The sequence below is a fragment of the Corythoichthys intestinalis genome, chromosome 6, assembly GCF_030265065.1.
Source record: "Corythoichthys intestinalis isolate RoL2023-P3 chromosome 6, ASM3026506v1, whole genome shotgun sequence".
NCBI classification, from domain to species: Eukaryota; Metazoa; Chordata; class Actinopteri; order Syngnathiformes; family Syngnathidae; genus Corythoichthys; species Corythoichthys intestinalis.
The window spans coordinates 18474463-18500215 of record NC_080400.1 but is presented as its reverse complement, the minus strand read 5'-3'; the positions used below and the strand labels follow the sequence as shown (position 1 = coordinate 18500215).

The window sequence follows — 25753 nt, the reverse complement described above, 5'->3', positions numbered from 1 at the left end:
GTAGTCTTGTATGTCTTCCATTTTCTAATAATTGCTCCCACAGTTGATTTCTTTACACCAAGCGTTTTACAGTTTTTTGCAGATTCAGTCTTCCCCCCCGGTGCAGGTCTACAATTTTGTCTCTGGTGTCCTTCGACTGCTCTTTGGTCGTGGCCATAGTGGAGTTTGGAATGTGACTGACTGAGGATGTGAACAGGTGTCTTTTATACCAATAATGAGTTAAAACAGGTGCCATTAATACAGGTAACGAGTGGAGCCTCGTTAGACCTTGGTGGTTGACTAAATACTTATTTGCCCCACTGTTTTTGTTTGTTTTGATATATTCATTTCTATATTGTTTTATCTTCTTTCTGATTTATTTGGATAAGATAAGAGTGCAGCTATGACATTCTTCTCTGAAGCAAGGTCACAGCAGAGAACATAACATAGCTGCTAGAAAAATTCCACTTACTTGTGAACCACTTCATGTGTTAACAAGCCTATTTTGCATTTGGAGTAAGAAAAAGTGTATGCGTTGGAAGGTCGGGGCAGATCTTCTCGAAGGCACCAGGGGCACTCGAGGACATTTTAATTGTTCTTTTCTTAACGTGAACATTGCTTTCATTTCGTTCCTGATTTGTTTGTCGTCATCTCCTGTTCGTTAAGAGAATTAAAGAACCCGTGAAAATAGAAAATTAACTTTTTTTTTCCATAAGCCATGTTTATTAATGAAGTAAACCCACAAAAAAAGACTCGTGCTAACACACCCGTCATTTTTGCTTGAAGCAACCAATGTAGAACCCTTTTGCCCATTTGTGGTGGTCCTTTTCGAAGCCAATCGACATTTCTCATGATGTCGTCTGTGCTCTACATTACTCCAGACGCTCGTTCTTCTTTCTTCCTTCATCGCCTCCCTTTATCACTTTCCCATGTTTATGTTCTCTTCTTGCATCAGAATGGCTCCAGTGTCTCTTTCTCTGATGCTTCCTCTTGTGCAAAACCCCCAATCAGGTTATCTAATCTCATCTAAATACAAATGACTGTAGGCTCTTTGCCATACACACACACACATACACACACATGTATCAAGCTCAGCGATGAGGACACACACACACAGAGCTAGTGTAGGTTCTGGAAAGTAATGAGGGCAGAGAGAGAAACAAGGACCATTGTAATTACTGAGGGCGGCTGGCGGGAGATGAATGGTTCAACACAAACACACAAATGTGCACAAACACTAAATAAAGTTTACAGAGCAACCATAGGGAGGTGAGGTTTACAGAATGACGCAGGCAGAAAAGGAAGGACGAAAATTAAAGCACAATTCTGTAATTTAACCTGCAGTGTTCTAATTAAGTCTGTTTACACAGGTAGATATCCCACTCAAATCTGTTTTTTTTTTAAAAAATCCAGATCAAATCCTATTATCATCTGAGGATGTGTGCATTTTGGTGAAAACAATGTTACAAATACACTCAAACGCTGCAACAACCCAGTGAACAGATAGAACAAAACTGAAAAAAAAAAAAAAAAAATCATGAATGGATCTAAAAAAAATAGAAAATCCAATATCTGGAGGAAATGCAATGGTAGCTTTGCTGTGATGGCCATCAATGGCATGGGCATACATGGGTGTTGAGGGTCCTAGTTGAATATCAGTGGGCTTTAACTGAAACCGGTTAGGGCACTTTGACATTAGACCAGTATTTCTCAAATAGCCTGTAATCAAGGAGCCCTAACAGAAACAATGTTATGCAGAGGTGTACTTGTAATAATAATATTTTTATAGACAAATTATACTATTTAGAGATTATTCAGAGAGTTCGGGGGGCGCAAAACGTTTACGTCTTCCTTGAGGTGGGGGGGGGGGGGGGGCGTAAGACAAAATAATTGAGAAGCACTGCATTAGACCAAGAGGACCAGGGTCTGGTTGGAGAGCTGCCTCGCAATAACACTTGCAACCAAAAATGGAGTCTCTGGTGGAGGCATTTATTTCCTTAACGCTTACAACAAGGAAGTCGCCAGCTGCGTCAAGTTTTTACTCCTTTATTTTCGAACTCGTGCAACACAACATGGATACTGTCCGCCACAGGCAATGGCAACAACAACAGAACATAGAAAGTGAAAGTATCCCGCCCCACTCTTCCGCATCTCACACACGAAGCGTTCAGGAACAGCATGCAAAACACAACCGCCACATTGGAACCTGATTCTGTGTATCAAATCCAATAGCTTCACGCAGCACAACAACATTTGGGAATGGTTAATGGTTTGTACTCTTGCCATTGTTGATTTTGAATAGCATGCGCACTGTACTTCCACTTTAAAGGATGCACTGCGTGTAGCGTCACACCTGGGGCATAACAGTTCCTTGCTGTGACGCTGCATGTAAAGTAGCAAAAGCGCACCCTGCTCCGGTTGCATTCACAAGCGAAGCAGGGTGCACTTAAAGGGGACCGGAGTTCGTTTGTTTGGTCCGAACTATAGTTCGAAAGCGCGTTTGCATTTACAAAACAAAGCGGAGAAAAAGAACTCTGGTCCGTTTAAAACGAACCAATCAGTGCTAGTGTGAAAGAGCCCTTGATTGGGAAATTTTGGGGCAAATTATGGCCAAACCGTATCTTTTGGCACAATCTTTATATCAATTTTGTGCCCCATAGCATTCAGAATTTTTTGATGTGTAAATCAAGTGATTTGGACAAAAACAAGTAGCATTTTAAAATGTCACCCCCCTCCCCCCAATCCAATTATATTGCATCATCTGATATTGTGATAAATGCATGATCCATATGGCGGAAAACACGGACAAGACTGAAAGACTTCCACTCCTCTTTAAAAGAAACTGCTGTATTTTAAGCCAAAACAACTGTTGTGTTTGATAAAACAATATGTCTATATGCTGCCATAGCAGATTCATGGCCCATTAAGCCCCCGAACTATTTTTAATTTGGCTGTTTTACCCTGGAAACCCCCATTTACAGACGTCGCACAACCGCTTTTGTTTCAACCCAGGCATAAAACGAAGGTAATTAATTATATTAATTATTCAGAATGTCTGTCATTTTTAGCTTAGAATCATTAATTGATGTCTAAATATTTTGTTAAAAAAAAAAAAAAAACTTTAAAAAATTATTAGCTCTAAATTATTAGATTAAACTTAAACAAATGACGTCACAATGGGAAAAAACTCATAACTATCGCTTAATTGTATTTTTTTGTTACCGTCGCATTTTCTCCAGTATGTTAGATGATAAATAATCGATCCGTCGCATTTTCTCCAATATGTTAGATGATAAATAATCGATCCAAACAAAGAAAAATTGAAAAAGAAAAAAACTTTTAAAAGGGTAAATACAGTATATGAAAAAGAAAATCTCGAACTCTCCTTGATGTCTGCGATTTCTGCATCGCGACCCTTGTTATATTACCATGTTTCTCCCATAAAATCCCCCAAAAATCCAGCTGTGGCCATTCACAGCTGTGTCTTGACACTCGGTGATACATGCTACATGGAATTTTTGGATAGAAACAAGGTAAGAGCGCGATAATAAAATCTCGTTAAAGTCATGGCGTCCGTAATTCTGCATTCGCGTTCTCTCACCTCCAGATAGGGTTTTGCTGTTGATTTTTTTTTTTTTTTTTTAAATGCCCTCCCGTTCAAAATTTTTCTTCCCCCAGGAAATTGGGATTTTAAGCTTTATAATGATGTATCACACATGCATATCGGACAATTTTGAAATTTGGCTAAATTGGGGGTCTCAGAGCGGAACTTCAAATCACCTGAGTGTTTTCCGCCATATACCGATGCATATGAATATAGTGTTCCCAGCTGATGCATGTCGCTCTCACACGAGGCTGCTCCATCATCTCATTCCCCCGCCGCTCGGATGCGAGCCAGACCCGAATAAACACTTTGCACTCAGCCGTGTGCTCGTAAATGCGTCTTGATGGGTCCGGAGATGCTACGGTTCGACTTGTTTAAGGGCTTCTTTGCGGCTCTTTTAAAGCTTCCGTGCTCAAGGACAGGCACGCTCGTTTATTACAATGTCAATGTCATATACCGTTAGGTCACATTCCAATAGTAATGCTACAATTTGTTATATGCATTTTTAATGTTTTAATATTACAAAAGAATGAGAACATCTTTTTTTGTAAAGGATGATTATTTTTCTTGACAAAATTAGCTGCTATTTTCAAGGCAAAAAAGTTGTATGTTTTTTTTCAAACATTTTTTATAAGGTTTTATCATTTTGATCAATCTGCTTGTAATTTTCTTTAGCAAAATGCATACTTCAATCATTTGCATTACTAGAATATTTGTCGTATATTAGCTGCATAAAAATCCAATATGCTATAAAAAGTTGCATCATACGAGGAAAAAAATTATCTATTATGAATGATAATTTACAAACTTGCATGATTTTGGTCAAACAATGGCTGTTTTTTTTTTTTTTTTTTAAATTGAAAAAAGAATGTCATTACTGCAAAACTGTGGCAACACAAAAAAACTTTAGCCAGCACAAACATAGCACAAACATAGCCCAAACAAACGGCACCATTGCGGTTCCGTTCTGCCGTAAATAGGGGGCAGCGTGACGTCATCACTACAACTTAAAAGTACAAAATATACAAAACTGTTACAGCACAAAAGAAACACAAATGATTGACACCATTTTTAATTGGTTTAGATCAAAATGGGGCCTAGTTGACCTCAGATTGAACTATAAAACTATTTTAAATATGTAATATATATACACATATATACTGTATATACATATACTGTACATGTGTATATATATATTTATATATATATAATAGGGCTGTCGAATGATTAAAATGTTTAATCGAGTTAATCACAGCTTAAAAATTAATTGTAATTAATCGCAATTCAAACCATCTATAAAATATGCCATATTTTTCTGTAAATTATCGTTGGAACGGAAAGATAAGACACAAGACGGATATATACATTCAACATACTGTACATAAGTACTGAATTTGTTTATTATAACAATAAAGCAACAAGATGGCATTAACATTAACATTCTGTTAAAGCGAATCATGGATAGAAAGACTTGTAGTTCTTAAAAGATAAATATTAGTACAAGTTATACAAATTTTATATTATATATTATATATATTATATTAAAACCCCTCTTAATGTTTTCGTTTTAGTAAAATTTGTAAAATTTTCTATCAAAAAATAAACTAGTAGCTCGCCATTGTTGATGTCAATAATTACACAATTCTCATGGTGCTGAACCCATAAAATCAGTCGCACCCCAGCATATGACCCTGTGCTGTCATTTTAATCTGTTTGAGCGGGGCATGTGCGTTAATTGCGTCAAATATTTTAACGTGATTAATTAAAAAAATTAATCCCCGCCCGTTAACGCGATAATTATGACAGCCCTAACATATATATATATATATATATATATATATATATATATATATATATATATATATATATATATATATATATATATATATATATATATATATATATATATGACATAATTTTTACAGAAATTTGCCTCTGATGGGGTGGCCAACTTCACAGAAGTAGCAGAATTCGCCATCACTTCAGAGTCCTCTCACTTGAAACAGCGGTCCAAATATGCAGACCAGCGCTTAACATTGGTAATATGGTTGAAACTGGCAACCATTTATATTTGAAAGTGAGCATTTTGCACTGCAAAATAGCAGTCATCAAGTGTGCATCCGAGAACTGGCACTCGCCATGTGGATCAGACTTTAGGAGTGAAGTTGGCCCAAGCACAGTTCCAACAGCCTCGTCATCAACTATTGTTCAATCCATTAGTGCCTTCTGTTTGTCCGCTTCACGCTCCGCTAGTCACATAACGCAGACAGCGATGTCTTCCTCAGCCTCGCTTTCATTTGCCGCTAATTGTACTCAAATCCAATTAGCTTCAAGCTCTCCTAATTACTCGTCGTTTATGTCGTCTGCTGACATTTGTCCATGCGCTACTGCCTTTTTATTTCACTCCCTCTTCTTGTTCTTTGGCAGTGACAATATAATAATCCCCCGCCATCTCAGTTTACGAGATTGCCGTCCCGCTGTACAGTAATTCCACTGTCGACCACAACACATCAGAAAAAATGCTGGCGTGTTGGGCCTTGTGGCTACAATTTGAAATCTGGATTGGCCAAATAAAACGCTTTTGATTACGACTGCCCAGGGCAGATTAAATTGTCACGACAATACTTTGAGGTTTGACAACATTAAAAAATGCACCACGGGAAGCAATGCCACTGAAAAACAGGGACACAAAACATTTTGGGCAGTTTTTTAAATGTATATACATGTCAGTCAAGCTACCCGTGCTGCAATATGGGCTGATGGAAAACAGCCTCTCACGCTTTACTGTCATTTTGACTGAATATCGCAACGATCTTGCACATTCAATTAACTTTGCGGGGAAAAAGTGCACTTATCAATAATGTTTTACATTCAGCGGGTGAAGTGCGTACAAATAACATTCAGTACACGTGCACAGAGCACTAAGAGCCGCTAAGCACTCTTCATGTAGTGAACATTATCATCTTCTAGGACTTCTCGTTTACATAAGCATACATATGAAGGGAGTATTAGAGCCATGCCAAAAATTACATTTAAACTATACGTTTTCAAGATATACAAATAATACATTTGTATATTTTCAACCCCAAAAAATCCTTAATTTACTTTATGTACAGTGTATCACAAAAGTAAGTACACCCCTCACATTTCTGCAGATATTTAAGTATATCTTTTCATGGGAAACACTGACAAAATGACACTGTGACACAATGAAAAGTAGTCTGTGTGCAGCTTATATAATATGGAGGTAGATTTGTGTCTTTATTATTCAGTCAAAAAAAAAGTTGCTTCAATCAAAAAAAAAGTTGCTTCAATCAAAATATTTCTTTTTAATCAAAGAAAAAGTCACTTCAAAAAAAAAAAAAAAACATGTGTTTGAATGCAAAAATAAATTTGAAACTCCAAAAAAGTTATTTGGAACCTATTTTTCTTTGATTGAAATTTTTTTGTTGTTGATTCAAGTCAAGTTTTTTTTTTGTTGTTTTTTTTTTTTTTGATTGAAACGTTTTTGATTGACGTAATGTAGTTTTGCGTTTGGACCATATTTTGGCTAAGACATTTGTGTCTTTATTATTCAATCAAAAAATAAGTTGCTTCAAACAAAACAAAAAAAAAAATACTTTCAAAAGAAAAATCCATTCAATCAAAAATAAAAAAGATTCAATCGTAGAAATTTTTTTTGAATGTGAAAAATTATTTGAGACTCCGAAATTCGCATTTGAACACTTAATTTTTCTTTGAAACTGTTTTCTTTGATTGAAGCAATCCTTTTTGTGTTTGAGCCAATTATAGGTAGGACATTTGTGTCTAAATCATTCAATCCCAATAAAAGTTGCTTCAATCAAAAAAACTATTTTTAATCAAAGAAAAAAATCACTTCCAAAAATAATTTTTCTTTTGAAGATATTTTTTTATTTGAATTATTATTATTATTATTTTTTTTTTTTAATTGAAGTGTCACTTTTTTGAAAAGCAAAAAGTTTTAAACTCTTTTTTTTTGTTTTTTAAATGGAAAAAGTTTTGGAAGCACTTTTTATTGAAGTGGAAAAAGTTTTGAAGGCACTTTTTTTCGACTGAATCATTTTGACACAAAGATTCAACTTCAACGCTACTTCCGACATGTTTGAGTGGCAGGTGACTGCGCAAATGTCCAAAGTGAGTCAAAATGTCCAAAGTGAAAAGTCCAAATGATCAAAGTAGATTTTCTCTTTTCACAGACTCTTTAATTCTCGTAATGAGCAGAAGATGACAACTCACAATTCAGGAACAAAAAAGAAAGCAATTATTACCTAAACCAAATACATTCATTAATAAAAAGAACAATTAAAAGCTGGCAAGCCAGGACTGAATCCCCGGTTCCTCAGGTGCCTTTGATATGATTCTGTCCCGACCTTTCGATGTGAATAGGCAGGCTCCTATGTTAACCCATGAAGTGGCTCACACAAAAGTCAAATTTTACCTGAAGCTATGTTAAATTCTCTGTTTGACCTTGCTTCAGAGAATAAGCTGACAGCTGCACTCTTATCTTGGCCAAATAAAGTCAGAAAGAAGACAAACAATACAGAAATGTATATATCAACTAAAATGAACAAATATATGGGAATAAGTAGCTCTACAATACAAACATTTTTATTTGGTTATCCCCCACAGATAGCAGAGGATGAGACTGACTGTTGCTGTCAACAGTAAACATCTCAAACCCATGGGAGATTCTGCCAAATGTGTGCATCACAAATCCAGTGCATCCTATTTATTTGGAACCTAGTGAAGCATGATATTACCTTAACAGTCTGCTAGGATAGGCTGTATGAAAAGTGGCTAAGACGTTATCAACCTGCCAATCAAAAATCACATGCTCCTCAGAGGAAAACAATGAAGATAAATCCCTCTCGCTGGGTCATGTATACGAGTTTATACTAAAGTGAAATAAAGTCCCCCCACAGAAATGGCTCGCAGCCAAAGGTTGTTGAAATAAATGGATCAGCTAACACTTGGGGCGGCTTGCCCAACAGCTATACAGTACATCTACCATCTTATCTATATTAATCCATTTTGCTCTTCATGTCCAGCTAACATAATGCAAGCACAAAGCAAAAATTGATTTGCACTTAAACGACACCTGAGTGTTCCCCACCTATTCTGCCTAGCAACAAACTACAACGCAAATGTAACTTTTGTCTTTGGTATGGGTCAGTAGAGTCATCTGCCCAAAGTTTGCAAGGAAACAACACAGTGAGTTTGGGCGTGTTAAATTTGTTTTTACACTTTAGAGCAAAAATGGCCATTACCAATGGAGCTGGATTCTCTCTTGCAACAAGAGGCAGTGTAAATGTAAATGTGTCCTTTCTTTGTTTTGTGGGGCAAAGTATCAGGCCATGTCTACACCTAGCAGGGGTTTTTTGTTTTTAAACCGAGGATCCTGCCCTAATATGTCGGCAAAAAATAATTACATCCACACCAGCACGTTTGTAAAAAAAAAAAAAAAAAAAAAGCTTCTACAACCAACTGCATTCATTCAGTTTTAAGTACTTTAAGTAAATCTTGACAAGATGCAATCACATGTTTAGTCCACTGTGATTAAAGGTTTGCATTTAAATAAAATACATACAGCGGTGTGTCCCCCTTCATGCAATACCCCCTGCACCACCCTTGACGATGAGAAATCATGTTCCTTCCCTGGTCCTGTGCACAGTGTAAGAGAACCTCTTATGTATCATGTAAATAGTTCAGAAAGGGAGATTTTTATTACCCTTGTAGGATGTACTGCTTCTAAAAAAAAATAATCTGTGGGGACAAAATGAAATCTAACTGTACAGGCAATCCTGCCAATGAATATTTAATAGTCTTAACTCCTATACCGTGGTATACAAGGTCTTCTGACAACACTGATAGCCACATTATGATAGTAATAATAATAAAATGTATTATCATTATTATTATTATTATTTAGAAGACAACAATGATAACCACATAAGGATAATAATAAATGTATAATTATTATTATTTCAAAGCGCCTTTTAAAACACTCAAGGATATATTACAAGAGATTAAAGAGCATACGACAGGAGAAAAAAAGTCTTAAATAACATTATTATGTGAATTAGAATCATATTTTGAGACGATTATATACAACAATTTAGCAAAGTGCAGATGATGAGAAATTAGTCTTTTAATCTGCCGGTTAGCCACGCCTACCATTATAGGGCTAACCCAATGTTTAGCACTTTTGAACTAATTCATTATTTTTTCAAGCTTTTTATCTGAGTTTGTTCTACATAATATCTGGAGTGATTTATTTGGGAGACCAAAGTGCAGTGATATACAATAGTCAATCCAGGAGGTGACTAGACTACAAACAAGAGCGGCGTCAGTGAGAAAAGGGCGGAAATGAGAAATACTACAAAGGTGGAAGTAGGTTGATCTGGTGATGTTGTTAATATTGGAGTGGAAAGAGAGTGTGCTGTCGAGGATGACACCCAGACTCTTAACCTGAGTCTGGGACCGTTTCAGCAAGTCTAAAGTACGGTTGTACTACTAAAATGACATATAAAATTGAGTGGTTCATTTGAGCCCTCAGGCCCAATTTGTTACTAAAAACAAAAGAACACATTAAAAATGGTGTGCCCTACATATTGTGTCAACAAACAAGAGACAACACAAATAATACATTTCTCTCATTGTAGTGCCTTCATACTGTACATACAAAATCACGTGTTTTTATTTTGACATTGGAGGCATCAAACTAGATTTGAAAGTTAATGATCGAGTGCATGCGCTACTGCACTTGGCCCACTTTTTGTATCCGCAGTAACTTTCATTATTTCGCTCCCTTCCAATCAAAATGGATCAGATTTATAGTGGCATCAATGGCAGCCAATGAGTTAACAAGGAAGTGACCCAAAAATGCAGCAAAACCAACAGGAACTGACATCAAATCAACAGGAAGTCACCTGGAAATGCCTGAAAAGTCAATAGGATATGATCCATAATTTACAGGAAGTGACCCGTAACTATCTTACAATGACATGGAAAGGGCGCAAAATTAAATAATCGCCTGCTATTGACATCGATAGATGTCCAATTAACTGGCTGTGAATGGTCATATTCCAGTGCAATTGACGGTGCTCGACGGCCAATCCATTTTCAATGAACGAATGAACGTTCGTTAATTTGCCCCCTCCCCATCAAAGTGAATTTACCAGGAATCTGCGTAAAACTGCCTTATTCTATTGATTTGTTTTTGTCAATGACACTTTGGGCAAAAAAATGGCTGTGCCCCATTTATCCTGCTTTGTAACAAGTAGTACCGTATTTTTCGGACGACAAGTCGCACCTGAGTATAAGTCGCACCAGCCATAAAATGCCCAATGAAGAGAAAAAAAACATATATAAGTCGCACCGGAGTATGTCTCATTTTGGGGGACATTTACTTGATAAAATCCAACACATAGAACAGATCTGTCATCTTGAAAGGCAATTTAATATAAAAATACAATAGAGAACAACATGCTAAATAAGTGTACAGTGCATGAACAACGAAATGCGAAGATACTGTCCTCACCAGGACGCTACGGCTCGGTCCTGGCTATACAGTGAGCTAAACTCCCAAATGATGATGCTTAACGTCCATATAATTTGCGGAATCAATTTCGTCCTCGATACCAAACAGGTTCGGATCAACGTAAATAAATGATAATTAGGTGCTGTTACAGCCAAGACACAAACGGTTAGCATGCGTTTGCTAGCATTAGCACATCGTTCAAACAACCACATAACTGGCTTTAAGTGTCCGATCGCGGGTGGAAAACACACAACAACAACAGAAAAGATGATACACACAGGCGTTGCCTCTGTAGAGATATATTTTACAAGCATAAACAATGAACGTAGGTTCGCAGCCCTGTTTCTCTCTCGCTAACTCGCCCACTCACTCAAGCTGCGTAGCTGTCCGTCTTCTTCTGGCGTGTGAGCGGTCTTCTTCTCGTAAACAAGTGCAAGTGTGCCCTCACATGGGCGTGAAAGTGCCACAAACTAAAAGCATGCATTTCAATATAAAAAAGTCAATAATACAATTGAACATACATTGCCAAAGCCAGAACACGAACGTGGCCATAGCTATTAAGAGTTGTTCAGATAACTATGAATGAATGAATGAATGAATGAATGAATTTATTGTCATTGTCATCATCATCATAATCATTGACAGTTTCAGAGTGTGGAATTTATCCGAAAGAAAAGACGATGACAGACAAAGGAAAGACGGGAAAAGCAAATGCTTATCGATACCCGTCCCCCAACAGCCAGGGACGCACAGATATCATATTTGTGTTACAGTCCAGTTATCATCTTCTTTTTTTGTTTTTGTTTTTTGTTTTTCACATATCGTTCAAACAAATATGGCAACACCCCCTCCTCCCTTAGATGTCCGATTCCTTTGGGCAATGTTGTATCCATGCAATTTAAAGTCAGTACCTTTGTTGTTGTTGAGCCAGGTTTCCGAGACGGCAATAACATCAAACTTGTTATTGAAGCTCTGTATTCGTCAATGTTTTCAAAATTTTTGTATAGACTCCTGGCGTTGAAGTGGATTAGTTTTAGCTTACCGTCCGCATCCATGGAATTGTTGTACTATTCAGTTGTGTTGTACTTACAGTTGTTCGACATGTTATTGTAAAAGTGGAGGTCAGGATCAAGATTATCAGTTGGGTCATCATGGTACTCATCAATCTGGTCATCCAGAAAGGTGGTGACAGGTGTCATCATTAATTTTCGAATGAGGTCAGCTCTTCCAGGCTTCTCACGACTCTTATCTTCATGTCTTGCGACTTGACAAGGATTTTGCAATCAGAGACCCAGGTGCTGGCAATTTTCCCCTCTTTTTTGAGCTGACGTGCTTTTTTTGCTATTTGGGCATTTCGGCGAGTCAAGTTGTCATTCAGAAAAATCTTCGTTCCTTTCAGGCGGTGGCGCTGGTCAAGCAGGGCAACCTTGCTCTTGTGGTCCGCCAACTTCACGACCACCGTCGCCGGTCCTTTTTCCCCCAGTTGGGAGCAGAAAGCAGTGATGGATGTCCTGCGGGTCCACCTTTATTCCAAATTCTTGCAGCTTGTCAATTGCCTGTTGAGCCACAGGTGGGCCAGCGGCCTCGGCATATGATCTGGGCGTCAGTTGTAATCCAGAGATGATGAGATCATTTGCGCGGCTTCCTTGGTCGAGATCATCGGCCAGAATTTCCAACCTTTTGATGCGTGCCTCCTTCTCCTCAACCACTTGCTTGAGCTTCTCGTTTTCAGCGCGCATCAGCTGTAATTCTTTCATGACTTCCCGATTCTGGCTTTGAATCATGTTGGTCAGAGACGCCTCCAGGTTGGTCAGAGAGGCTAGAGGCCTCTATTTTCTGGATGGAGGATTTGACTTCATCCAGATCCTCAGGTTTCAGAGCTTTCCGAGCCATACTTGAGTCGTATTTTTCAGGCTGGTCCCGGCCCTGAGCGCTTATCAGTCAAGATAGGAGCGGGCCCTTCAGGAGCTCAGAATGTGCGTCTGTACACTTCAAGCAGTGAGAGCAGGATATATAGCATAAAGAACATGCTAACAAGTTTACCAAACCATCAGTGTCACTCCAAAACACAAAAATAACATGTGAAATGATATCATAATGTGTTAATAATTTCACACAGAAGTCGCTCCTGAGTATAAGTTGCACCCCCAGCCAAACTATGAAAAAAAACTGCGACTTATAGTCCGAAAAAAACGGTAGTTAAAATGTGTCCTTCCTCTGCTGTGTGGGAAACGGAGCAATACAGTACAGTGAATTTGACTCGCCATGTTAAATTTTTAAAATTGCACTTTGGGGCAAAGAATGTCCATGTCGTATTGTGTCTTGAAACAAGCAGCAGTGTGAAGGTGTCTTTTGTCTGCACCAAGTTGGCCAGGAATTTGCAGCGTGATCTGTTAAAAAATGAATGAGATTCTCAATGACTCGCTGCATAATGATATGGTTGATTTTGTATTTTTGTGACTTAATAATGAAAGACTCTAAAGGGGTGCTACCCATTGACCCTCAAACGATCCCAGTCGATGCAATGAGATGAGTCATTGTTGATCATCAATAAAAGAGTAACTTTCTCTGCATGAAGCTGATGTGCCCAGCCATGAGCTTTTAACTTCTGCTAGTAAAACATTGATGGGACTCATTAAAACAAACACTTTTTTTAAATACTTTTGACCAGGACTTGAAATCAGAGATGCCATCAATCCGAGGGGTCTCAGCTCGGAGCAGTTCGAGCTAATTGGAGGTGAACTTTAGAGTTGTCCACGTCAATGATCGGTTGATGTCGACATTTAGCCACGAGACCTTTACGTCAGCTGGCGACATTCCCCGAGAGGAAAAAGATCAGCACACGATAAAATCATTATGTACAGTGTTTTGAAACAGTATTTGCCCTTTATTAGTATTCATGTTTTTTGGCCACAAAAGGTTTGTATATTAACTCATTGGCTGCCATTTCAGGCAATAGATGTCCAAACTAGAGATGTGACCAAAAATTAGGCGCTGAAAACTTTTGGCCAAAGACAGCTAAAATTGCATTTTCGGTTTTCAGTTAGAAGACCAAAGCTTTACCACCGAATAGTGTGACGAACCGTAGTCCTCTTGTGATAACGTGATCAAAACACAGCGACAAGCAACACTACTGGCTCACAGCCAATATGAAATGAAATATTTAAATTATTAAACGAAGGAGAATAAAATAATTTTGCTGCACTGCTGCTAAACGCGCGTCACATCAAGTACAGTGCATTTGAGCCCGTGCGCGAGTAGTTTGGAGTTTGATCAAATGAACAATATACAAATAAAGTATTTAAATGCATACATTTGCTGTGGTTTAGTACAACACGATTATAGCACGACCATTTCCTCTTTTTGTCATATTTTTTTAATTTCGATTTCCACACCCCCTCTGCCAGTCGCCGTTTAATCCGGCTGGGAGCGACTTCGCTCGGCTTCGTCGCAGCTAGAACTCGGCCCACTCGCCCGGCTCTCGATCGATTCCACTTGTTGCGCAAGAAAAAAGAATGAGACTTATTTTAAGGAGTAGGAAGAATTGTAATAACCTTGAGCTTCGCCTTGTAAAGAGCTTTAGTTGCTTCCTCTGGTGGCCAAAAACTGTCATTGCATGTAATTGACTTTCCTATATATATAAAAGTTGTAAAGCAATAAAACTGCAACAAAAATGAATGAAATGAACAAAAAAATATATTTTTATAATGAGTCAAAATTATTTTTCAAACAGATCAAATGACTAGCAACTGACGGTCATTTGCTTTGCATATAATTTTCAGCAACAACAACAACAAAAATTAGGGGAGGGCAATTTTATTTTTCAATTTGTTTCTTTGATTGAAAATATTTTTTTGATTGAAGCAACTTTTTGGGGGGATTAAATGATTTAGACACAAATGTCCTACTCATAATATGGCCCAAACACGAAAAGGATTGCTTCAATCAAAGAAAACGTTTTCAATGAAGAATTAAGTGTTCAAATGCAAATTTTTCAATCTCAAATATTTTTTCGCATTCAAAAACTTTTTCCATGATTGAACTTTTTCTCTTTTTGATTGAAGGGATTTTTTTTTTGAAAATATATATTTTTTTGAAGCAACTTATTTTTTGTTTGAATAATTAAGACAAAAATGTCCTAGCCAAAATATGGCCCAAATGCAAATCGACATTACATCAATCAAAAAAATTGCTTTAAAAAAAAAAAAAAAAAAAAAAAAACGACTTCAATCAAAAAAAGAAAAAAAAAACAATCAATGAAAAATAGCTTTCACATGCATTTTTTTTTTTTAGTTTCAAATTTATTTTTGCATTCAAACACTTTTTTTTTTTTTTCCATTGGAGCGACTTTTTTTGGGGGGGTGGAAAATATGTATTTTGATTGAAGCAACTTTTATTTGATTAAATAATAAAGACACAAATCTACCTCCAAATGGCTCCGCCCATGGGATACTGGGGTAACTACATTGCCTTGACACCGACATGCGTACCATATTCAATGGATGACGATCTTGGCAAAAAGTATTGGCTAAGCAGCCTGATTTAGAATTCCCCTCAAGAATGATGGGAAACAAAAATGCTCATTGTCAACTTATTATTATAAATATTCTTGTAAGTTAATTTTATTACTGACACTGCAATTCGGGGTCATCAACATGTTGTGCCCCCCTGCCCCAAAAGTCAAACTCCGCCAATGCATAGAGATCTCATTTAGCTTAGCAATTGGAGGCGTGAGACCCAATTTTCGATTGGCCCAAACTTCCAAGAAAGTACATTTATCAAGGTTTCATCGGTCGTGACATGTGTGCTGCCAGGAACGCACCCTTCATGGGGTTTCAGAATCGCCACCTTTCACAATAAATCTCTTGAGCCCCGGGATTGTCGAACTAATGCCAAACCAAACGGCATCAATTGGAAAATATATATATATTTTTTTTAAATGAAATAATAAATGAATTATTTAGGCCAAGAGTTTCTAATATTCTGTTTTCGGTTTCGGGCAGGAATTTTGCTTTTGCAACATCCCTAGTCCAAACCATTTGAAGTGGGAGTGTCTGACAGTGAATAATCATAGTTTACAATCATAAATGAATGGCATTTTGCAGTCTAAGATAACAAAGCTATAAACACAAAAGGCATAATTGAGTGTGGCGAGGCCAAGCAATTCGCTTCGATGGCATTTACCAACATAAACAGTAAGCCAAAACAACGCTCAACTATGGGAAAAAGGTTTCCAAGAACCCTTTGAAGATCTGTTAGTATAGTCTACTGAAATGCAAGCCATATTTGAATGGACTAAAGTAGAGCTGAAACGAATACTCGAGCAACTCAAGTAACTCGAGTTTAAAAACTGATCCGAGTAATTTTATTCACCTCGAGGAATCGTTTAATTTTGCCAGCTCTAAGCATCACGTTTTGCCCAGAGTACTTTTAATGCGGGACAACATGCTGACATCACGGGCGTAGAGGAAGAAGCAAAAAAAAAAAAAAAAAAAAAAAACCTTACTGCAGCGGACAGCCGCAACAAACTACGCCGACGTTGCTAAAAACTATGCCCACATGATGCTAGTGTGGTAGCAGGTAATGTCCAAGGCGTCTCATAGATATAGCATTCATTTAGAACTAGATGCGAAATGACAGACTCGGCCGCGTCTGGGCAGCGTTAGTAAACAGCCGCCATCTTTAAGCAGTAGACTTCTCAGCGCTAATAAATATAACGTTACTGTCACTCGCTCACGTAACATTAGCCCTTCGGAGGGCTAGGTTTCTATTGATTATGACCATTGTCGATGCGTGGCTAACGTGTCTTACATACAGGCTTTATTTAATCTGTAAAAACACAGCGCTGTAGAGTGATGAGGATGTAAAATTAAAACATAATAAAGCTAACTGTCAGTTTTAGCTCAGTAGTCATTGCTTAATAAAACACCAAGTAGCACTGGTCCCTAATGTGCTCCAATACAGCAGGTATCATACATTTATTTTGAACACTGCAAAAACTCAAAATCCTATCAGTACTTACAGTTTAGACTAACTTAAAACTTAACTAGAACTTAAAAATAGCTTGACACAAATGGCAATTCAATTGAAACACGTGGGAAAAACACGTAGCTTTCAAGTGATGTGTGTTATTAAGCATAATTACATTTTAGGTAAGAAATACATTTTTTTTTTTTGTTAAACATCTAGAAGTTTTTTTGAGTGAAAGCAGTGAATTTTTTGGTCTAGTGACATCTGAGATGCAATTGTTGGCTGTTTTCAACAATGTACATCGAAAATAAAGACATTGATTGGCTGAAAATGGTTCAGTATTGGATTAAATGTCTTTTTTTCCCATGTATATTTATAATTGCTCTTTACCTAAAAAAAAAAAAAAATGCTAAAATAATCCGATTACTCGATTAATCAATAGAATTTTCAGTCGATTACTCGATTACTAAAATATTCGATAGCTGCAGCTCTAGACTAAAGTGTACTACAGTATTTTAGGATTAGAACCGAGCTTTGTATATGAGTACATTGGATGCTGGATGGCCAGCTGACACCACCAAGAGTGCCGAATTTGGGCGAATGAACGCACATGACCATAGTGCATTGTTCCTCATGAAAATGTTTTAAGGAGAGACTACGTTTTCAACCGGTCCTCAAGGGCAGGTTTTCAGGTTTTTGTTCCAACTGATCTAGCACGGCAGTTTAACCAATTGGGATCCTGCTGAGACAGTTATAGTACATAAGTTAGTACGTAAAGGTGACCTCTTGATCGGTTGGAATGATAGCCTACACCCACTACAGTGCTTTGTGGAATAGTTTGGCCATCGTTCCGCTAAAGCAGCCATGCACGCTCACACTATTGTAGCGCTAAACTAGCACTTTTGAAATGGAGTGTCTCCCTCCTTGTTTTGGAATATATTATCTGTATATAGTATCTGTTGCCATCTGGTGCCATGTTTAGTGACTATATTGCCAAAATTTAATTAATGCCCCTGCACAGCACTGACATGGCTTGCAAACTCACTCTACCCGGTCGCATTCCTATCTTTCCTCCTCTTATCTTTTCGGTTGGATGGTGTATCCCCTCCCACATGGTGTCCCCCTGGTAACAGTAGGTATATTAAGCTTGTAGCGCAACTTCCACAAGGTAGCATATACAGTGGGGCAAATAAGTATTTAGTCAACCACCAATTATGCAAGTTCTCCTACTTGAAAAGAGAGGCCTGTAATTGTCAACATGGGTAAACCTCGACCATGAGAGACAGAATTTGGAGAAAAGAAAAAAAAAGAAAATCACATTGTTTTTTAAAGAATTTATTTCCAAATTAGAGTGAAAAATAAGTATTTGGTCACCTACAAACAAACAAGATTTCTGGCTGTCAAAGAGGTTTAACTTCTTCTAACGAGGTCTAACGAGGCTTCACTCCTTACCTGTATTAATGGCAACTGTTTTAACTTATTATTGGTATAAAACACACCAGTCCACAATCTCAGTCAGTCACACTCCAAACTCCACTATGGCCAAGACCAAAGAGCTGTCGAAGGACACCAGAGACAAAATTGTAGACCTGCTCCAGGCTGGGAAGACTGAATCTGGAATAGGTAAAACGCTTGGTGTAAAGAAATCAACGGTGGGAGCAATTATTACAAAATGGAAGACATACAAGACCATTGATAATCTCCCTCAATCTGGGCTCCATGCAAGATCTCACCCCGTTGCGTCAAAATGATAACAAGAACGGTGAGCAAAAATCCCAGAACCACACGGGGGGACCTAGTGAATGACCTACAGAGAGCTGGGACCACAGTAACAAACGCTACTATCTGTAACACAATGCGCCGCCAGGGACTCAAATCCTGCACTGCCAGACGTGTCCCCCTGCTGAAGCCAGTACACGTCCAGGCCCGTCTGCGGTTCGCTAGAGAGCATTTGGATGATCCAGAAGAGGACTGAGAGAATGTATTAGGGTCAGATGAAACCAAACTAGAACTTTTTGGTGGAAACACAGGTTCTCGTATTTGGAGGAGAAAGAATACTGAATTGCATCTGAAGAACACCATACTCACTGTGAAGCATGGGGGTGGAAACATCATGCTTTGGGGCTGTTTTTCTGCAAAGGTACCAGGACGACTGATCTGTGTAAAGGAAAGACTGAATGGGGCCATGTATCGAGAGATTTTGAGTGAAAATCTCCTTCTATCAGCAAAGGCATTGAAGATGAGACGTGGCTGGGTCTTTCAGCATGACAATGATCCCAAACACACAGCCAGGGCAACAAAGGAGTGGCTTCGTAAGAAGCATTTCAAGGTCTTGGAGTGGCCTAGCCTGTCTCCAGATCTCAACCCCATAGAAAATCTGTGGAGGGAGTTGAAAGTCGTTGTTGCCCAACGACAGCCCCAAAACATCACTGCTCTAGAGGAGATCTGCATGGAGGAATGGGCCAAAATACCAGCAACAGTGTGTGAAAAGCTTGTGAAGTCTTACAGAGAATGTTTGGCCTCCGTTATTGCCAACAAAGGAAAAAATAAGAAAGTATTGAGATGAACTTTTGGTATTGACCAAATACTTATTTTCCACCATGAGTTGCAAATAAATTCTTTAAAAATCAAACAATGTGATTTTCTGTTTTTTTTCCCACATTCTGTCACCCATGGTTTAGGTTTACCCATGTTGACAACTAGAGGCCTCTCTAATATTTTCAAGTGGGAGAACTTGCACAATTAGTGGTTGACTAAATACTTATTTGCCCCACTGTACCATGTATTCAATCAGGTTTTGGTATCGTTATTCCTTCAGTTCTTTCTTTCTCCTTGTCCTGGTAAACCAAGGTTGTCAAAATCATTTTGGTTTGGGGGCCACATTCATGCCAATTAGATGAGTTAATTTTTGGCTAAATAAGTTAACTCACTGGCAGCCGTTGACGGCGTGATACTGGAGATTGGATGTCTAGTGGAATCAATGGCACTGAAAGATCATCACCATCCACAGCTAATCCTCCAAGTTTAAGTAAATTTGAAATCTCTTGTTGACGATGGCAGGCAATGCGTTAATTTTGCATCACTTCCGTGTGATTTTAGAATAGCTTTGGGTTCCTTCCTTCCTATATTGATTTTTTTGGGGCACTTCCGGGCTGCTTCCTGTTTATTGGCCGCTTCTTGTTGATTTGGAGGAATTTCCAGGTTACTTCCTGTTGATTTGGTGTTATCTCTTGTTGGTTTTGAGCCATTTTTGGGTCACTTACTTGTTAACCCCGTACTCCGATCACCGTACAACAAAAAAGAGCTTTTGTCCTTCAATTTGTGGTGTGGACTTGTGGAACAAACTTACTGAGGACCTAAAGAAAAGCGCTAATTTGAGCGTGTTTAAAAGAAAATACAAAGATCTTGTTTTCTGTAAATATAGAAATGAATTATAGTCTTTATGTTGAGAAAATGTTGAGTGATGCCAACCATTGTTCTTTAGGCATTATTGAACTGTTGTGAATTGTATTTGTTTTGTCTGATTCATGCTGATGATTATGTAGCGGACAAAGGGGTAGGATTCATACAAGTTTTTACTTCTTCCTACTCCTTTTTGAGTCTTATATTTTGTTTGGATTCTTATATGATCCATAATGTGATGCATGTTTTCGAAATAAATTCAATCAATCAATCATACAAACTCACTGGCAGCCATTAACTGTGCTATTTTGACTGGTATGGAGTGAATGAACAAACGTGACTGCAGACACAAAACTTTGCCAAGTGCAGTAGTGCATGTACTCCATCACACAAATCATGCATTTCTGGTTTTACTGTGCTGATGTCAAAATAAAAGCATGTGAATCCGTATATACAATACATATTAGCTACAAGATACCTGTCAGGCAGACCAACACGATGGGTCAGATTGGACCACCTCGGAGGCTGCTTACAGCCCACGAGTCGTGTGTCTGACACCCCTGCTCTAAATCCTTTTTTCTGTCCACCTACATTTTCTGAATACACAACATAAACAAACACAGTGGGAGTACACTAAACTCCCAGATGACACATTAAAACTGTTTTAGCCTTTAAAGACACATAGCAGCTGAACAGGTGAAAAGGAAAAAAATAAAATAAAATATGAAAATGTACATGTGTGCATTTTTGCTTAAGAATGATGAGAAGGCTCCACTAATAAAGGCAAGAATACTCTCTAGCAATGTGTAAAGCATATTTATTAACGTGTATGTGTGGGAGAGGGCCCTTCATGGGGGTGTTTCTCCCTAAGGACACAGCTTGTGAAATTGCTCTGTTAAGGTTGAGACCTCAATTAGAAGCTCCACAGGCCTTTTAAACTTGTGTGTCAATAACTGTTTATATGTATGGAGATGAGCAACTGCACCCCATTAGGTACTGTATTTATTAATCTTTTTTATAATCAGACTTGGCTGTCTCAGTGTCACCGTAATCTAAATTTACTGGTATATATACAGTAAATGGAAAGTTGTCTGTGTGTGCATGTGTTTTTACCCTATGGACTCCAAAATGGCTCAATCGATTTTCACGAAATTTTACACATTTGTACTATAAGCATCTAAAAGTGTTCGGTTTGTACCCCCGATAAGTATTGAAAATCGATCATAGAAAAAATCAGGTTACAGAAAGAATGGCCTGATTTTTACCAAATTTGACACACTCATAGAGAGACATCAATAGTGTTTCTCAGAAGTTCCAAGGTTGCAGAGCCATAGACTTCACTAACAGTTGACAGGAAACGGGGCACAGAGCTGCTCCGTAAGGGGCCTATTTTCAAAAACTTAGAATTTAAATATTTTCAAAACCAAAGCTGCTACTGACCTAAAACCAAAAAAAAAAAAAAGCCCCTTGCTTAGGTATATATAAGTCTCAATGAGCAGCGGCATCAAAAAATTCAAAGTCGTTCCTAAATAAAATCCTGAGTATTTTTTCTATAAGTATAACAAAACGGCTATAAAATTGTCAGATTTTACGCTAGATGCACAAAAATCACCAAATACAGAGATAATCACCTATATTTTCAGGATCAATAGCAATATTTCACATATAAAGTTTTTTTTGCCTCAAATACCAACTTAAATTTGTTTTATTTAGTGCAATTTTGACATAAGTTTTGAACAGCTAATAAATCACTCAATTTTAACATCAAAAACTTAATACTTCAGGAAAGGATGTAGAATCATCTTAATTTTACTCAACAAAAGCAAATTTTGCATTTTTCTATATACAATCATCACCTACTTAGGTTGAATTTCGATGACACTTTTGCCTCAGCACGTCTTGCCAGCTTTCTGGCCCTCGTCATTTTGAGATTGAAATGTTACATAAACGCGCAAAATCCGATTTTTGGGGGGATGGATGCAGAAATATCTGAAAATTAGGTTTTTTGTTTTGTTTTTTTTAACCAAAAAACGGGTAGTTGGCCGAAAATTACCTAATTATCTGAATGTAAAGTTACGCTATCGTGTACGCATACAAAATACAACATGGCGGCCATCACAAAACAAAGAACTTTTTTAAGTTGAAAATTCTTGTAAATAAAAGCTTAAATCCTGGAATTTCTATAAATATGAACGAAACACAGTCTAGATCAGGGGTGGGCAAACCGGTGCTTTAGGGCACAGTGGGTCCTGGTCTTTGTTCCAACTGACCCAGCACAGATAGTATAACCAATGAGGTTTCAGCAGAAATGAGAAGCACCTGACTCCAATCAACGGATTGCATTTGTAAAACAGCAGATTGGTGAAAACGTGTCCTCTTAATGGGTTACAACAAAAACCCACACCCACTGCGGCCCTTTGTGGAATAGTTTGCCCACCCCTGGTCTAGATTCTCGGTTAAAAGCAAAAAAAAAAAAAAAAACGGGCACTTATCATTCATTTTACATAAATACTTCAAGCTAAAGTTACGCTAATTTTTTCCATTCATTTCATTTTTTTCCACAACGTTTCAAAATGCCTGTATGGTGCTATCTTATAAAATAATAACCTTGTATCCTCGACCAAATCACTCATGAGACACTCTTGCCTGCTTGTACGCACTAAAACTTTTGTCCTGTTTCCACCTAAGTCCAGCGTTAGAACGCAGCGTGTTTGAGCTTATCGCAGTGAGAGCTTCCTCAATGCTCTGCCCTGCCCGGCCCCCTACGGGAAGCCGTGGCGCAATGTCTGTAGGAACTGTCTCGTCAAATGATAGTGAAGTCTGTGGCAGAGTTTTCAATAGTGCAGAAAATATTTAAAAACAATATATAGACTGTTAAAAGTGGTGATTTTTTTTAATGTAGGTCATGGTAAAGTCATGCGAGAAGGAAAAGGATATGGGTAATATTGAAATCGGGCTAGAAAATAATGAAACCATGTCAGGGGGTTGACAAATTGAATTTGAAAAAACTACATTGCCCCTGACTGTGTCAAACTGTATTCGGGCCTTGGAATTAGAAATTCTTCATTTGGTCCTGCAATTTGACATTGATACTCATATTTTAAAAACTTGATTTTGTGGTTCGTTTGTGTCGATTTAACAAACCTTGGCCCCAACAACCCAGCACAAGGAGTATGCGCAGCAGTGGTGTTACCAGGATGCCAGGTGTGGGTAGGCATTAGTCTTACCTGGCGGGGCAAAAAAAAACAAACTACAATGCTCAAATAGGTCGAAATCCAGCGTAGGGCTACTGCACCTTAAAACATGGTTTTCTCCTTGAGATAACTGTTGTTGTGATTTGGTCTAAACAAATAAAAGTTGATTTGATTTTATTTGACTTAGAACAAATCCATAACTGAACAGTATGGACATGCAGGTGACAATGTTTTTTTTTTAGGTAACCTTTTGCGGTTCCTCGGTTTTATTATTATTATTATTATTATTATTATAGTTATTCTTTGTTCCGCAGCCCCTTTGAGCTCAATTTGACCCCCTTAGAATTCTTCAAAATGCACCAAAACCAACAGGCAGGTCAAGACAAGTGCAATCTTTGATACTGTGCAAAACAAATTCCAAATACACTATGTAGCGCCCCCTAGCAGTCATTGTTTTTCCCGCCGACGCTTTGAGCCCTACGTTGACCCCCTCAGAATGCTTCAAAACTCACCAAACTCAACAACCAGGTGAACACTGGTAAAAACTTTGATAAAACGTAAAAAAAAATCAAAATCAAAATATGCGTAAATGTGTGAAGCGCCCCCTAGGAACAAAACCAACATTTCTTTTTTTTTCTTTTTTTTTTTTAAGGTGAAAGAGGAGGTAACAACGCAAAGGTTAAAACTTAGAACACATCAGTACTATATGAATGGGATACCATACGCAGTGCCCACACTGCATCCAGTTTTCTTTGGGTGGGCAGAGTGTGTCCATGGGTGGGCACTGCCCCCCGTCCCGGTAACGCCCCTGATGCGCAGCAATGCCGGGCTATACTGCTTATCCTAAATATACATGTAAATCAATTGGATGTCGTATTAACCCAAAAAATCAGACAGAGGGGGAAAAAAACTGTTGATTCATTGGCTTTCACTGACACCGACATTCATTCCATTTGAACTAGGGCTGGCAATAAATGGTAATGTTTCAATGCAATTTGCGGCGATAGATTGTGTGATCCATTTCAACTGGGAGAGGCGGTCATTTGCTGTCAGCCCTCTCATTTGAAATGGATCTTAGGTCAATCGCCGTCAATTGCAGCCAATGAGTTAATGATTTAGATATAATGGTTTGCATTTAAATTATATCTTCATCAGGGTTCAAAAAACAATTGAATGCAAATGTAATGAGCCTGAAGGTTGAGTTGAACTTACTTCTGCATAGCAGTAATGGTAGCTTGAGCCATGGTACAAAACCACACTTCGAGAATCACTGCAATAAGATATTCTTTATTGATCACTACAGGAAAATACAGGTGAATAACTGAATATTTATTTTGCTTGACACTCCTGCAGCGTTGATTTTTGTGTGCATGAACCAAATGTTTAGGTGATCACAAGTCATGTGAAATTGTACAGTATATTAAGACAGAAAGCTGAAATGTCTTTATTTATTTATTTTTTTAATTTTAACAATATTTTTATTGATTATACACATTTTATAGCAACATAACAACACAGAACAAAAAATAAACAAAGAAAAACAAAGCAGTCCACAAGTCAAGTAGTTTCACAACATTATTATACCACAGGTAGATGTACACCCTATTTGTCAATAAAGTCCAATAAAGGTTTCCATATTTGCTCAAAATCATCTGCCTTCCCTCTCACTACATAGGTTAGTTTTTCCAGCATAACAGAGTTTGTCATTTCCTTGATCCAGTGATTTATTGGAGGTGTGTCCATTTTCTTCCAAAATAACGCAACGAGCTTCCTGGCCTGTAGCAGTCCAAGATCAATCAAAGTCTGTTTTTTTTTTTTTTTTTTTTGGAGATCACAAAGTCCCTTGGGTAAATGCCCAGTATAAACAATTTTGCATTATACGGTACGTCAATCCCAACAATATATGACATAATACGTGCCACTTCTGTCCAATATCTTTGCAATTTAGGGCAGTCCCAAACACAGTGTAAAAGAGTTCCTCGTCCTTCTATACATTTAATGCAGGTGTCTGGAATATCAGGGGGCCAGCTGTTTAACTTTACA

General features: G+C 37.9%; 1 protein-coding gene across 4 annotated transcripts in view; it reads left to right on the top strand.

Annotated features, from left to right (window-relative positions):
- The window catches only part of slc8a2b (solute carrier family 8 member 2b), a 166147-nt gene that overhangs the window by 76458 nt on the left and 63936 nt on the right, over positions 1-25753 (top strand). The gene's annotated exons all lie outside the window — the stretch shown is intronic.